We start from the raw sequence: 15,198 nt of genomic DNA, 5'->3' as shown, positions 1-15,198 counted from the left end.
ATTAGCAATTCTTACTCCATCACTGTCGCATCATTTTGAGACCTTTAGCAATTCTTCTGACATCACTGTCACATTATTTTGAGGTTCGTAGCAACTCTTACTACATTATTGTTGCATTATTTTAAGGTTCCTAGCAACTGTTACTACATTACTGTCAGCATCGCTTTGAGTTTATTAGCAACTATCACTACATTACTGTTAGCATAATTTTGAGTTAATTAGCAATTCTTCTGACATCACTGTCGCAATATTTTGAGGTTCGTAGCAACTTTTACTACATTACTGTTAGCATCATTTTGAGTTAATGAGCAATTCTCGCGACATCACTGTAGCATTGAATTGACTTCATTAGCAACTCTTACTAAATGACTGTCAGCATCACTTTGAGGTTGTTCAAAACTCTTACTACATTACTTTAAGCATCACTGAGTTTCTTAGCAACTATCACTACATTACTGTTAGCATCATCTTGACTTCATTAGCAATTCTTCCGACATCACTGTCGCAATATTTTGAGGTTCGTAGCAACACTTACTACATTACTGTCAGCATCACTTTGAGGTTATTCGAAAGTTTCACTCCATTACTGTTAGCATCATCTTGAGTTCATTAGCAATTCTTCTGACATCACTGTCGCAATATTTTGAGGTTCGTAGCAACTCTTACGACATTATTGTTGCATTATTTTAAGGTTCGTAGCAACTCTTACTACATTACTGTCAGCATCACTTTGAGTTTATTAGCAACTATCACTCCATTACTGTTAGCATCATTTTGAGTTCATGAGCAATTCTTACTACATCACTGTCGCATCATTTTTAGATCATTAGCAATTCTTCTGACATCACTGTCGCAATATTTTGAGGTTTGTAGCAACTCTTACTACATTCCTGTCAGCATCACTTTGAGGTTATTAGCAACTATCACTACATTACTGTTAGCATCATTTTGAGTTGTTGAGCGATTCTCACGACATCACTGTAGCATTAAATTGAGTTCATTAGCAACTCTTACTACATGACTGTCAGCATCACTTTGAGGTTGTTCGAAACACTTACTACATTACTTTAAGCATCACTGAGTTTCTTAGCAACTATCTCTACATTACTGTTAGCATCATCTTGAGTTCATTAGCAATTCTTCCAACATCACTGTCGCAATATTGTGAGGTTCTTAGCAACTTTTACTACATTACTGTCGCATTATTTTGAAGTTCGTAGCAACACTTACTACATGACTGTAAGCATCACTTTGAGGTTATTTGAAAGTTTCACTCCATTACTGTTAGCATCATTTTGAGTTCATTAGCAATTCTTACTACATCACTGTCGCATCATTTTGAGATCATTAGCAATTCTTCCGACATCACTGTCGCAATATTTTCAGGTTCGTAGCGACTTTTACGACATTAGTGTCGCATTATATTGAGGTTATTCGAAAATTTCACTACATGACTGTCAGCATCACTTTGAGGTTATTCGAAACTCTGACTACATTACTGTAAGCATCACTGACTTGATTAGCAACTCTCACTACATTACTGTTAGCATCATTTTGAGTTCATTAGCATTTCTTGCGAAATCACTGTCGCAATATTTTGAGGTTCGTAGCAACTTTTACTACATTACCGTCGCATTATTTTGAGGTTCGTAGCAACTCTTACTACATTATTGTTGCATTATTTTAAGGTTCGTAACAACTCTTTCTACATGACTGTCAGCATCACTTTGAGTTTATTAGCAACTATCACTACATTACTGTTAGCATCATTTTGAGTTTTTGAGCAATTCTCACGACATCACTGTCGCATTATATTGATGTTCGTAGCAACTCTTACTACATGACTGTCAGCATCACTTTGAGGTTATTCGAAACACTTACTACATTACTGTAAGCATCACTGAGTTGATTAGAAACTATCACTACATTACTGTTAGCATCATTTTGAGTTCATTAGCAATTCTTCTGACATCACTGTCGCAATATTTTGAGGTTCGTAGCAACTTTTACTACATTACTGTTGCATTATTTTGAGGTTCGTAGCAACACTTACATGACTGTCAGCATCACTTTGAGGTTATTCGAAAGTTTCACTCCATTACTGTTTGCATCATCGTGAGTTCATTAGCAATTCTTCCGACATCACTGTCGCAATATTTTGAGGTTCGTAGCAACTTTTACTCCATTACTGTCGCATTATTTTGAGGTTCGTAGCAACTCTTAATACATGACTGTCAGCATCACTTTGAGGTTATTCGAAACGTTCACTGCATTACTGTTAGCATCATTTTGAGATCATTAGCAGTTCTTCTGACATCACTGTCACATTATTTTGAGGTTCTTAGCAACTCTTACTACATTATTGTTGTATTATTTAAAGGTTCGTAGCAACTCTTACTACATTACTGTCAGCATCACTTTGACTTCATGAGCAATTCTCACGACATCATTCTAGCATTGAATTGAGTTCATTAGCAACTCTTACTAAATGACTGTCAGCATCACATTGAGGTTGTTCGAGACTCTTACTACATTACTGTAAGCATCACTGAGTTTCTTAGCAACTATCACTACATTACTGTTAGCATCATTTTAAGTTCATTAGCAATTCTTACTACATTACTGTGAGCATCATTTTGAGATCATTAGCAGTTCTTCCGACATCACTGTCGCAATATTTTGAGGTTCGTAGCAATTCTTACTACATTATTGTTGCATTATTTTAAGGTTCGTAGCAACTCTTACTACATTACTGTCAGCATCACTTTGAGTTTATTAGCAACTATCACTACATTACTGTTAGCATCATTTTGAGTTGTTGAGCAATTCTCACGACATCACAGTAGCATTAAATTGAGTTCATTAGCAACTCTTACTAAATGACTGTCAGCATCACTTTGAGGTTGTTCGAAACTCTTACTACATTACTGTAAGCATCACTGAGTTTCTTAGCAACTATAACTACATTATTGTTAGCATCATCTTGAGTTCATTAGCAATTCTTCCGACATCACTGTCGCAATATTTTGAGGTTCGTAGCAACTCTTACTACATGACTGTCAGCGTCACTTTGAGGTTATTCGAAACACTTACTACATTACTGTAAGCATCACTGACTTGATTAGCAACTCTCACTACATTACTGTTAGCATCATTTTGAGTTCATTAGCATTTCTTGCGAAATCACTGTCGCAATATTTTGAGGTTCGTAGCAACTTTTACTACATTACCGTCGCATTATTTTGAGGTTCGTAGCAACTCTTACTACATTATTGTTGCATTATTTTAAGGTTCGTAACAACTCTTTCTACATGACTGTCAGCATCACTTTGAGTTTATTAGCAACTATCACTACATTACTGTTAGCATCATTTTGAGTTTTTGAGCAATTCTCACGACATCACTGTCGCATTATATTGATGTTCGTAGCAACTCTTACTACATGACTGTCAGCATCACTTTGAGGTTATTCGAAACACTTACTACATTACTGTAAGCATCACTGAGTTGATTAGAAACTATCACTACATTACTGTTAGCATCATTTTGAGTTCATTAGCAATTCTTCCGACATCACTGTCGCAATATTTTGAGGTTCGTAGCAACTTTTACTACATTACTGTCGCATTATTTTGAGGTTCGTAGCAACACTTACATGACTGTCAGCATCACTTTGAGGTTATTCGAAAGTTTCACTCCATTACTGTTTGCATCATCGTGAGTTCATTAGCAATTCTTCCGACATCACTGTCGCAATATTTTGAGGTTCGTAGCAACTTTTACTCCATTACTGTCGCATTATTTTGAGGTTCGTAGCAACTCTTAATACATGACTGTCAGCATCACTTTGAGGTTATTCGAAACGTTCACTGCATTACTGTTAGCATCATTTTGAGATCATTAGCAGTTCTTCTGACATCACTGTCACATTATTTTGAGGTTCTTAGCAACTCTTACTACATTATTGTTGTATTATTTAAAGGTTCGTAGCAACTCTTACTACATTACTGTCAGCATCACTTTGACTTCATGAGCAATTCTCACGACATCATTCTAGCATTGAATTGAGTTCATTAGCAACTCTTACTAAATGACTGTCAGCATCACTTTGAGGTTGTTCGAAACTCTTACTACATTACTGTAAGCATCACTGAGTTTCTTAGCAACTATCACTACATTATTGTTAGCATCATCTTGAGTTCATTAGCAATTCTTCCAACATCACTGTCGCAATATTTTGAGGTTCGTAGCAACTCTTACTACATGACTGTCAGCATCACTTTGAGGTTTGTAGCAACTCTTAGTACATGACTGTAAGCATCACTTTGAGGTTATTCGAAACACTTACTACATTACTGTAAGCATCACTGAGTTGATTAGCAACTATCACTACATTACTGTTAGCATCATTTTGAGTTCATTAGCAATTCTTCTGACATCACTGTCGCAATATTTTGAGGTTCGTAGCAACTCTTACTACATTACTGTCGCATTATTTTGAGGTTCGGAGCAACTCTTACTCCATGACTGTCAACATCACTTTGAGGTTATTCGAAAATTTGACTCCATTACTGTTAGCATCATTTTGAGTTCATTAGCAATTCTTACTACATCACTGTCGCATCATTTTGAGTTCATGAGCAATTCTTCCGACATCACTGTCGCAATATTTTGAGGTTCGTAGCAACTCTTACTACATTATTGTTGCATTATTTTAAGGTTCGTAGCAACTCTTACTACATTACTGTAAGCATCACTTTGAGTTCATTAGCAACTATCACTACATTACTGTTTGCATCATTTTGGGTTGTTGAGCAATTCTCACGACATCACTGTAGAATTAAATTGAGTTCATTAGCAACTCTTACTAAATGACTGTCAGCATCACTTTGAGGTTTTTCGAAACTCTTACTACATTACTGTAAGCATCACTGAGTTTCTTAGCAACTATAACTACATTACTGTTAGCATCATCTTGAGTTCATGAGCAATTCTTCCGACATCACTGTCGCAATATTTTGAGGTTTGTAGCAACATTTACGACATTACTGTCGCATTATTTTGAGTTTCGTAGAAACACTTACTACATGACTGTCAGCATCACTTTGAGGTTATTTTAAAGTTTCACTCCATTACTGTTAGCATCATCTTTAGTTTATTAGCAATTCTTCCGACATCACTGTCGGAATATTTTGAGGTTTGTAGCAACTTTTACTACATTACTGTCGCATTATTTTGAGGTTCGTAGCAACTCTTAGTACATGACTGTCAGCATCACTTTGAGGTTATTCGAAACGTTCACTCCATTACTGTTAGCATCATTTTGAGTTCATGAGCAATTCTTACTAAATCACTGTCGCATCATTTTGAGATCATTAGCAATTCTTCCGACATCACTGTCGCATTATTTTGAGGTTCGTAGCAACTCTTCCTACATGACTGTCACCATCACTTTTGAGGTTATTCGAAACACTTACTGCATTACTGTAAGCATCACTGACTTGATTAGCAACTATCACTGCATTACTGTTAGCATCATTTTGAGTTCATTAGCAATTCTTCCGACATCACTGTCGCAATATTTTGAGGTTCGTAGCAACTCTTACTACATGACTGTCAGCATCACTTTGAGGTCATTGGAAAGTTTCACTCCATTACTGTTAGCATCATCTTGAGTTCATTAGCAATTCTTCCGACATCACTGTCGCAATATTTTGAGGTTCGTAGCAACTTTTACTACATTACTCTCGCATTATTTTGAGGTTCGTAGCAACTCTTAGTACATGACTGTCAGCATCACTTTGAGGTTATTCGAAACGTTCACTCCATTACTGTTAGCATCATTTTGAGTTCATTAGCAATTCTTACTACATCACTGTCGCAATATTTTGAGGTTCGGAGCAACTTTTACTACATTACTGTCAGCATCACTTTGAGTTCATTAGCAACTATCACTACATTACTGTTAGCATCATCTTGAATTCATTAGCAATTCTTCCGACATCACTGTCGCAATATTTTGAGGTTCGTAGCAACTTTTACTACATTACTCTCGCATTATTTTGAGGTTCGTAGCAACTCTTAGTACATGACTGTCAGCATCACTTTGAGGTTATTCGAAACGTTCACTCCATTACTGTTAGCATCATTTTGAATTCATTAGCAATTCTTACTAAATCACTGTCGCATCATTTTGAGATCATTAGCAATTCTTCTGACATCACTGTCACATTATTTTGAGTTTGGAAGCAACTCTTACTACATGATTGTTGCATTATTTTAAGGTTCGTAGCAACTCTTACTACATTATTGTTGCATTATTTTAAGGTTCGTAGCAACTCTTACTACATTACTGTCAGCATCACTTTGAGTTTATTAGCAACTATCACTACATTACTGTTAGCATCATTTTGAGTTCATGAGCAATTCTCACGACATCACTGTAGCATTGAATTGAGTTCATTAGCAACTCTTACTAAATGACTGTCAGCATCACTTTGAGGTTGTTCGAAACTCTTACTACATTACTGTAAGCATCACTGAGTTTCTTAGCAACTATCACTACGTTACTTTTAGCATCATTTTAAGTTCATGAGCAATTCTTACTACATTACTGTTAGCATCATTTTAAGTTCATGAGCAATTCTTACTACATTACTGTTAGCATCATTTTGAGATCATTAGCAGTTCTTCCAACATCACTGTCGCAATATTTTGAGGTTCATAGCAACTCTTACTACATTATTGTTTCATTATTTTAAAGTTCGTAGCAACTCTTACTACATTGCTGTCAGCATCACTTTGAGTTTATTAGCAACTATCACTACATTACTGTTAGCATCATTTTGAGTTCATGAGCAATTCTCACGACATCACTGTAGCATTGAATTGAGTTCATTAGCAACTCTTAGTACATGACTGTCAGCATCACTTTGAGGTTATTCGAAACGTTCACTCCATCACTGTTAGCATCATTTTGAGATCTTTAGCAATTCTTCTGACATCACTGTCGCAATAATTTCAGGTTCGTAGCAACTATCACTACATTACTGTTAGCATCATTTTGAGTTTTTGAGGAATTCTCACGATATCACTGTAGCATTGAATTGAGTTCATTAGCAACTCTTACTACATTACTGTCAGCATCACTTTGAGTTTATTAGCAACTATCACTACATTACTGTTAGCATCATCTTGAGTTCATTAGCAATTCTTACTACATTACTGTCGCATTATTTTGAGATTCGTAGCAACTCTTAGTACATGACTGTCAGCATCACTTTGAGGTTGTTCGAAACTCTTACTACATTACTGTAAGCATCACTGACTTGATTAGCAACTATCACTCCATTACTGTTAGCATCATCTTGAGTTCATTAGCAATTCTTCCAACATCACTGTCGCAATATTTTGAGGTTCGTAGCAACTTTTACTACATTACTGTCGCATTATTTTGAGATTCGTAGCAACACTTACTACATGACTGTAAGCATCACTTTGAGGTTATTCGAAACGTTCAATCCATTACTTTTAGCATCATTTTGAGTTCATTAGCAATTCTTGCTAAATCACTGTCGCATCATTTTCAGATCTTTAGCAATTCTTCTGACATCACTGTCGCAATATTTTGAGGTTAGTAGCAACTCTTACTACATTACTGTCAGCATCACTTTGAGTTTATTCGAAACACTTACTACATTACTGTAAGCATCACTGAGTTGATTAGCAAGTATCAATACATTACTGTTAGCATCATTTTAAGTTCATTATCAATTCTTCCGAATTCATATTCAATTCCGAATTCAATTCCCTCCACCTGATATACCTCAGGCGGATGAGGGCCTGCTGCTTCCTTGAAATATTTCTAAATATTTCAGTTGCAACTGTATAGTGATGGTGGCTCAGTTTAGAGCTGTCAATCAATGTTAATAATTGATCTTAGCATCTGGAGAATTTTTTAGGAACACAAATACTTTTACTTCATTCTAAGGATGAGCAGACGTTCAATATAATTCTCATTTCCTGGTCAAAGACTCCTGCTAGTCAGAGAGGATCTGGGCTGGATTGGAAAGCTTCTGAGAGGAAAACCTTCACTCTGGACTGGACTGAGAACGGAGCAGCCTCAGCTTCCTGGAGCCTGACTTGCCTCTGTGGTCTAAGGTTGTGTGGGCTGACATCACAGTGAAACTCCTGAGATCACAGAGCCTTTGAGATCACAGGCTGACTTCCTTTTTATCCCTAAAATGAAGAATAAAAATGTTGTGTCTGGGTTTGTGTTGCTGCATCAGTTAAACAGTGACTCTGACAGAGGGGATGTAGCTCAGTGGTAGAGCGCATGCTTTGCATGTATGAGGCCCCGGGTTCAATCCCCGGCATCTCCAGCTGGGCCTTTGGAGCCTTCATCTTATCAGCTAAATTGATCCATAAATGTGACAACAGTCGATAACAAACTAGCAGAAGAGAAACCAGTCTGTTGCATATCAAAGTATCTGTAGCAGGGTCAGTGTGACTGTGAGCCTTCATAGCCAGCATGAAGGAGCTGGTTTTATCTTTGGAGGGGAAATCCCACACACAGCTGCTCTCAGTTCCAAATGTGTGTGTCCTCACTCCTCCGTCCTCCTGCTGCCCTCAGAATACAGACACAATTCAACCTGTCAAGTTTGGAGCATAGAAGTGCTCCTGAAGAGATGTGTGTCAGCCCACAGCTGGCTGGTCTTACCTGGAACCTCAAGATGAAACTGCTTCCACAGATTGGAAATGAATCTGATGTTGACTTTTGGACAAATCACCTGTTCATCAGTTCATCATCACTTCCATCCATTTCTACTGCTTATCTTGTTATAGAAAGGAGTCTATCTGCTGTGTGACGGAGGCAGTTACTGTGAGCTGCTGCATGTCTCAGTGTGTGTGTGTGTGTGGGGGGGGGGGCTGTGTGTGACTGGTCGGCTGCCAAGGATTATTGATGAGATCAATCATGATCAGCTCAGAGATCACGGCACAGAAGAAGGAGACTTTGATTTTTGGGGGTTCAGTTTCTAAGTCAGACACATCATCACAATTTGAAGTTTTCCTCCAGTAAAAAACAAAACAACACAAAACCAAACAAAAACATGATTTGACTTTTGATGTCTACATTTTTTTGGAAATTGTGAGTCCAACAAGCAGGAGGCCGTTTGAGCTTGGAAACTGTGAAGCATCACCAGTAACTGCTGGTTAATTTACAGGTGTTTCCTCCAAAAAGTTTAAAATGAACTCAATGCTGAATCCCTCGTCGTCATCACTGAGCTGCAGAACTGGTCCATGCAGGAGGCTGAGCAGGTCTTCCTCTCTGGTCCAGTGTCTCAGCACAGGTCAGAGTAGAGAATTAAAACATGAACACAAATCTTTATCAGCTGTTTACTGATATCAGTGACTACCTTCAAGTAAGAGTGTTAGTGAATGGACCCTTTTTAAAGTTTATGTTATAATGTTTGAAAAATGAAGCTCACAAAAACACTATAAAAGTGTTTGTGGTAAAATGATTCCGTAGATTTTATTGCCATTTTAAGAGTTCAAGCGTATTTTGATGACATTGTTTGATATCATGACTCAGTTACTTTAGCAGGACCATCGTGACATGAAATCTTCCTCATCATCCCATATCGACCCTCAACCCCTCACACAGAACCAGGAGCCCTCAACTGAAGGAACCTTTAAAACTGAGAAGTTGGACAGAAAGCAGTATTTTGGTGGAATGAACCTTTAAAACTATAAATTAGAAAGTATTTGGTGGAACGAACCTTTAAAACTATAAATTAGAAAGTATTTTGGTGGAATGAACCTTTAAAACTATAAATTAGAAAGTATTTTGGTGGAATGAACCTTTAAAACTATAAATTAGAAAGTATTTTTGTGGAATGAACCTTTAAAACTATAAATTAGAAAGTATTTTGGTGGAATGAACCTTTAAAACTATAAATTAGAAAGTATTTTTGTGGAATGAACCTTTAAAACTATAAATTAGAAAGTATTTCTGTGGAATCGTAATAAACCTTGAATACTATAGTGAGAAAGTATTTTGCTGCCACCCAACTCAACAGGTGGCGTTGTAGGGAACTGCAGCTCTCTGGTGCTGCTGTGGGGTCCTGGAACTGCAGCTCTCTGGTGCTGCAGGATCTCCTCTTGAAAAGCCTCACAGTTCAGAGTCGTTCCACAATCTAGAAGCAGAAACCAAAGTCTCCTACGACGAGGATGGGATTGGAACCCACGCCTGCAGAGCTCAATGGATCAGCAGTCCATCACCTTAACCACTCGGCCACCTCGTCTCCTGACCACCATGATGTGCTGCTTTCTCTGAGCCTTTGAAACAGCTGAACTCTTTGGAGCCCATTTGTCAGAAATGGACCCAGCAGGAGCCACTGAACACAACTCTGACATCATCAGGCTTCTTCCCAGCAGCTTGGTGCTCCAGAAGGAAGAATCCAGACCATCGCTACATCATCAGAGTGAACACCAGCTGATGTTGACCAGTTTAACAAGCCTTTGACTGCTAAATGACATCCAAGCTCAGATTCTCTTGTCCTGGTAGAACAAGTCAATGTTGAAGAAGATGAGAGCACCAGTCTCTTTCATCCAATGCTGGAACAGCGTTAGACTGAAGGTCTGAAGGTCCCTGGTCTGGTCCAGGTTTCAACAGGGGACCAGCATCAGCCAGCATTTAAATGTGGACAGCAGTGGAGGTGAAGCCCACATCAAGGAAACCAGCCTCCTATCACTGTCCTGTGCTGAGTTTCTTTAAAAAATGTGAGACAACCTCAAGAGTTTCTGTTTCCTGTGTTGGACTTTGGCTCAGAGAATCAGAGCCAATCAGAAGCTTGTTGGTCTTGGATGCTGGTCATCAGGAGCAATGAGGGGATCAGTGTCTTGCTCAAGGACACTTCAACATGGTCACCAGCTGAAGTGAGAACTGAACCAGCAACTCTGCCAGACGGCCACTCTTCCTCCAGGCCGTGCCCCCCTAACCTGAATCATCATGATGTCATTATTTGTTGCTTTAATTCACCAAATGTGTGACGTGGTGAGTTTGTCAGGAGTTTAAAGACCAAAGTTGTGAACACACAGAGAAGTAAACCTGTCAAAGCTGCTTCACTTGATGAGAGAAACTGAGGAACTGATAGAAGAGCAACAAAGAAAATGGAGTCAGAAGGTCGTCTTCTTCACTGCTCAGTCACAACACTGACACACACTGACACACACACACACACACACACACACACACACACACACAAATAGTTTGTCTTTGAGAGAGGACAAAAAATGTTTGACTGTGCTGACATGAACTTTCATTGTCTAATTTCAGTCTCCTACAAAAGTGTGTGAATGTGGTCGTTGTGGCCGAGTGGTGAAGGCGATGGACTAGAAATCCATTGGGGTGTCCCTGCTCAGGTTGGAGTCCTGCCAACAACGTTAAACTGTTGATGTTCCATGTCAGGGTGAACGTCCTACCTGTGCCTGATTCAGTGTGGTGGCTCACACCTGAATTTATCCTAACAAGCTAACTTCTTAACGCCAATCTACACAGTTTGAATCATCAAAACCTCAAACTGCAGTCAGGAATTTTCAATTCTTTCATCCACAACAATCCTCATCAATAAAATCTGGAAGAAGGAACCGCAGAAAGTCTGCAGGAGAACGTAGACGAGTGCTGCCACCGACCCGTCGTGGGGAGGACCGGTAACGTGGCGACCCCACTTCCCAAAAGAAGCCGACCGTCCAGCGCACCCTCATCACCCAATAAGGACCTCGGGGACATCCTGGACTCAGTTGACAGGAAACTAACAAGTTTCGATGCTGGACTCTCGTGGAAATCCTCCACGAAGAGCCTCCATGAGTCTCTGGGACTCAGCCAGCAAAAGGTGGCTTCACTGGCCGCTAAAAATCAAGCCCTTCAAGCCTCCAGCCTCCCATCACTGTTTCCTCCCTCTCAAATATGTATCCTGAAATATGGATTTGAGTCTTTAGATGCTGTAACGTCCAAAGATCATATTCTTATTGACCCTCCCCCTTCTTTGTTCCACCATGGAGAGAGGAGAACTCTATTCTAGTTTAGTGGATGAACATAGAGGGACTACACCTGGATCTCTGTGTTTAACAAACAATTGAGTTAAACATCAGGAGTCATGAGTTTGCTCAAAACTAATGACTTGGACTGAGTTCAATGAGTTTATAGCCAACAATTCTCCATCAGCCAGCACATCCTGCAAAAGCAATGATGACAATTTTCCTTTTAAAAAGCAGGGACGTTGCGCAGATCCAGGATCAGTGGGAACGGCTGTTTGCTTTAAATGGTTGGGGAAAGAGTCGATTTATTGTCGAGTCAATGTTATTTATATTGTGCCACATCACAACAAAAGTTCTCTCTAGACACTTGACAGGTAGAGCAGGTCCAGAACCACACTCCTTCAATGAATTCACGTATGTGAAGATATTCAACTGATGTGACAAATTCTCATGACAATGAGTCCAGAGAACCTGTCAGCGCTGACATTCCCCTGGTGTCAGGGAAGTCATGTCAACGGACCTGGAGCCTGTAGTTGGTGTCCATCCTTGATATCCTCACAAACAGGTCATCAAACTTGGCCCTCGTCAGCTTGAAGGACAGCTGGAAACGGCCTTCGTCCAGGCACAGTTCTTGGAGAAAGTGAGTTAAGAAATTAGAGTTCCAAGAAGCTTCTTCAGTTCGTTCAGTTTGGTCCTGGAGAACTGTTCAATGTGTCAGGACTTCAGAAGCTCCAATCCTCTCTAAGGTCCAGTGAGAGTGGAAGAGATTATAAATGACAGAAGCAGGGCCCTCCCTCAGAACTGAACCAGCTCAGTTGGGAGAGCCTTAGACTGAAGATCTAAAGGTCCCTGGTCCGATCCCAGGTTTCAGCAGAGGAGCAGCATTGACTTTACTTTCCAGTGGAGGAACTGCAGACATGAAGGAAACTAACATCTTGTCCTGTGCATTCTTGTGACATTCAGGACATTTTTGGAGCCTCTTGTTGGATTTTGCCACAGAGAATCAGAGCCAATCAAAAGCATGGAGGACTTTAACATGGAGGACTGAACAAGTCAAGAAAGCATCAGTTTGACCTTCACAGGTGTTTCTGTTCCTGTCTCAATGCTGTAGAAAGAGCCTGAGGAGCTCAGACGGTAGAGCATCAGACTTTTAATCTGAGGGTCCAGGGTTCAAGTCCCTGTTCAGGTGCTGTGGAGGTTCCAGTGTTTGACAACATGGTACTGGATGAAGTTCAGTGTTGAACAAACTGTCAACATTAAAAGTAGAAGTGTTCTTGTCTTGCCACTGTGAGACTGTTGCTAGAAAAGTGACCAACAATAATTTCATGTGGCATGCAATTAACAAAAGACCACAAATGACACTGGTCAAGTTAATTTTATTTGTATTGCACCAAATCACAACAAAGTTCTCTCATGACTCTTTACGAGTAGAGCAGGTCCAGCACCAAACTCCTTCAATGAACCTCCACCCAACAATTCTCCATCAGCAGCACATCCTGCAACAGTGGTGATGAAAACCTTCCTATTAACAGGCAGGAACATCGAGCAGATCCAGGATCAGTGGGGACGAGGTTAAAAAACAAAGGTTCCTCAAAACCTCAAAATAATGCTACAGTGATGTCGGAAGAATTGCTAATGAACTCAAGATGATGCAACAGTAATGGAAGAAGAGTTGCTAATAACCTCAAAATAATGCTACAATGATGTTGTAAAAATTGCTATTGAACTCAAAATGATGCTAACAGTAATGTAGTGAAAGTTTCAAATAACCTCAAAGTGATGCTGACAGTCATGTAGTAAGAGTTGCTACTAACCTCAAAATAATGCTACAGTAATGTAGTAAAAGTTGCTACGAACCTCAAAATATTGCTACAGTGATGTCGGAAGAATTCATAATGATCTCAAAATGATGCGATAGTGATGTCATAAGAATTGCTAATAAACTCAAAGTGATGCTGACACTAATATAGTAAGAGTAGCTACCAACCTCAAAATAATGCGACAGTGATGTCAGAAGAATTGCTAATGATCTCAAAATGATGCGACAGTGATTTAGTATGAATTGCAAATGAACTAAAAAAGATGCTAAATGTAATGTAGAAAGTGTTTCGAACAACCTCAAAGTGATGCTTACAGTCATGTAGTAAGAGTTGCTACGAACCTCAAAGTAATGCTGACAGTGATGTAGTAAGAGTTGCTTCGAACCTCAAAATGATGCGACAGTGATGGAGTAAGAATTGCTAATAAACTCAAAATGATGCTAAAAGTAATGTAGTGATAGTTGCTATAAACTCAGTGATTCTTTCAGTAATGAAGTGAAAGTTTCGAACAACCTCAAAGTGATGCTGACAGTAATGTAGTAAGAGTTGCTACGAACCTCCAAAAAATGCGACAGTAATGTAGTAAGAGTTGCTACGAACCTCAAAATATTGCGACAGTGATGTCGGAAGAATTGCTAATGATCTCAAAATGATGCGACAGTGATGTAGTAAGAATTGCTAATGAACTAAAAATGATGCTAACAGTAATGGAGTGAAACTTTCGAATAACCTCAAAGTGATGATGACAGTCATGTAGTAAGTGTTGCTACGAACCTCAAAATAATGCGACAGTGATGTCGGAAGAATTGCTAATGAACTCAAGATGATGCTAACAGTAATGTAGTGATAGTTGCTAAGAAACTCAGTGATGCTTACAGTAATGTAGTAAGAGTTGCTAATGAACTCAATTCAATGCTACAGTGATGTCGTGAGAATTGCTCATAAACTAAAAATGATGCAAAAAGTAATGTAGTGATAGTTGCTAATAAACTCAAAGTGATGCTGACAGTAATGTAGTAAGAGTTGCTACGAAACTTAAAATAATGCAACAATAATGTAGTAAGAGTTGCTACGAACCTAAAAATAATGTGACAGTGATGTCAGAAGAATTGCTAATGATCTCAAAATGATGCGACAGTGATTTAGTAATAATTGCGAATGAACTCAAAATGATGCGACAGTGATGTCGGAAGAATTGCTAATGAACTCAAGATGATGCTAACAGTAATGTAGTGGTAGCTGCTAATCAAGTCAGTGATGCTTACAGTAATGTAGTAAGAGTTGCTACGAACCTCAAAATAATGCGACAGTGATGTCAGAAGAATTGCTAAAGATCTTA

At 38.9% G+C, this 15,198-nt stretch overlaps 1 non-coding gene across 1 annotated transcript; it reads left to right on the top strand.

The window, feature by feature from the left end:
• The first annotated feature begins 8,309 nt into the window (after nucleotides 1-8,309).
• trnaa-ugc (transfer RNA alanine (anticodon UGC)) lies at nucleotides 8,310-8,381 on the top strand. The gene has a single exon. It is a non-coding gene; the product is annotated as a tRNA-Ala (tRNA).
• The last annotated feature ends 6,817 nt before the right edge of the window (nucleotides 8,382-15,198 follow it).

The sequence above is a fragment of the Aulostomus chinensis genome, chromosome 1, assembly GCF_037954235.1.
Source record: "Aulostomus chinensis isolate RoL2024-O1b breed Wild chromosome 1, RoL_Achi_v1.0, whole genome shotgun sequence".
NCBI classification, from domain to species: Eukaryota; Metazoa; Chordata; class Actinopteri; order Syngnathiformes; family Aulostomidae; genus Aulostomus; species Aulostomus chinensis.
This window is presented reverse-complemented; position numbering and strand designations above follow the sequence as displayed.